The 868-nt window shown below is 41.2% G+C and overlaps 1 pseudogene; it reads left to right on the top strand.

The window, feature by feature from the left end:
• The first annotated feature begins 611 nt into the window (after positions 1 to 611).
• Positions 612 to 868, top strand: part of LOC116687153 (lysophosphatidic acid receptor 4-like) — a 2,717-nt pseudogene continuing 2,460 nt past the window's right edge.

Raw genomic sequence — 868 nt, 5'->3', positions numbered from 1 at the left:
GCCATGGCCTTCACAATCTCCTGACCTCAGCATAGTTGAAAATCTATGGCTAGACCTTAAAAGAGCAGTGTGTGACAGACAGCCCAGAAATCTCAAAGAACTGGAAGACTTTTGGAAGGAAGAATGGGCAAAGATACCTCAAACAAGAATTGAAAGACTCTTGGCTGTCTACAAGAAGCGTTTACAAGCTGTGATACTAGCCAAAGGTGGTATTAACTCTGCAGGGTGCCCAAACTTGAAACTCTGAAGACACTGTTAGCTGGTATTTCTGACATAATAGCACAGGCAGTAGTTTGTGTACATAGATAATGATTAATTATTATAATTGCCAGTTCAGTTGGAATTCCAACAGCAGATATCTGGTACTGCAGTACATATGGTGTGTTAATAGACTTTATGTGTGTACTACAATTGACAGAAATAAGCGTTCTTGAACAGAATGAGTCTGTTATGCTTGTGTCAAGATACACATTTTGTTTATTAATACAGTTCCCATGGGTTTTTTTTTATCCAGGGCATTAAACTCTCACACAGTTTGACTTTAACTTTGCAGTACCACACCGGTGTTTCCTGTTTGAACATTCTCAGCCACTTTCACAACAGCCTTTTTTCAAACTGATCTTGATTTGCGAACAGGCGCAGTTCTTGTGGTTTTGTCAAAGATACATGCACTCGGCTGCACTTCTGCATTCCTCACAGAAGCAAAACATGTTCAACAGTACAGAAAATGGAATGGAGCAGGATATGAGGAACACGCCGTATGCTCTGGTGTTTGGATCTGTAATAATGCTGGGTCTGCCTCTTAATGCTGTGTCACTGTGGATTCTGTTACGCTGCCACAGCCTCAAATCCCCCAGTGTTGTCTTCA

The sequence above is a fragment of the Etheostoma spectabile genome, chromosome 3, assembly GCF_008692095.1.
Source record: "Etheostoma spectabile isolate EspeVRDwgs_2016 chromosome 3, UIUC_Espe_1.0, whole genome shotgun sequence".
Taxonomy (NCBI): domain Eukaryota; kingdom Metazoa; phylum Chordata; class Actinopteri; order Perciformes; family Percidae; genus Etheostoma; species Etheostoma spectabile.
This window is presented reverse-complemented; position numbering and strand designations above follow the sequence as displayed.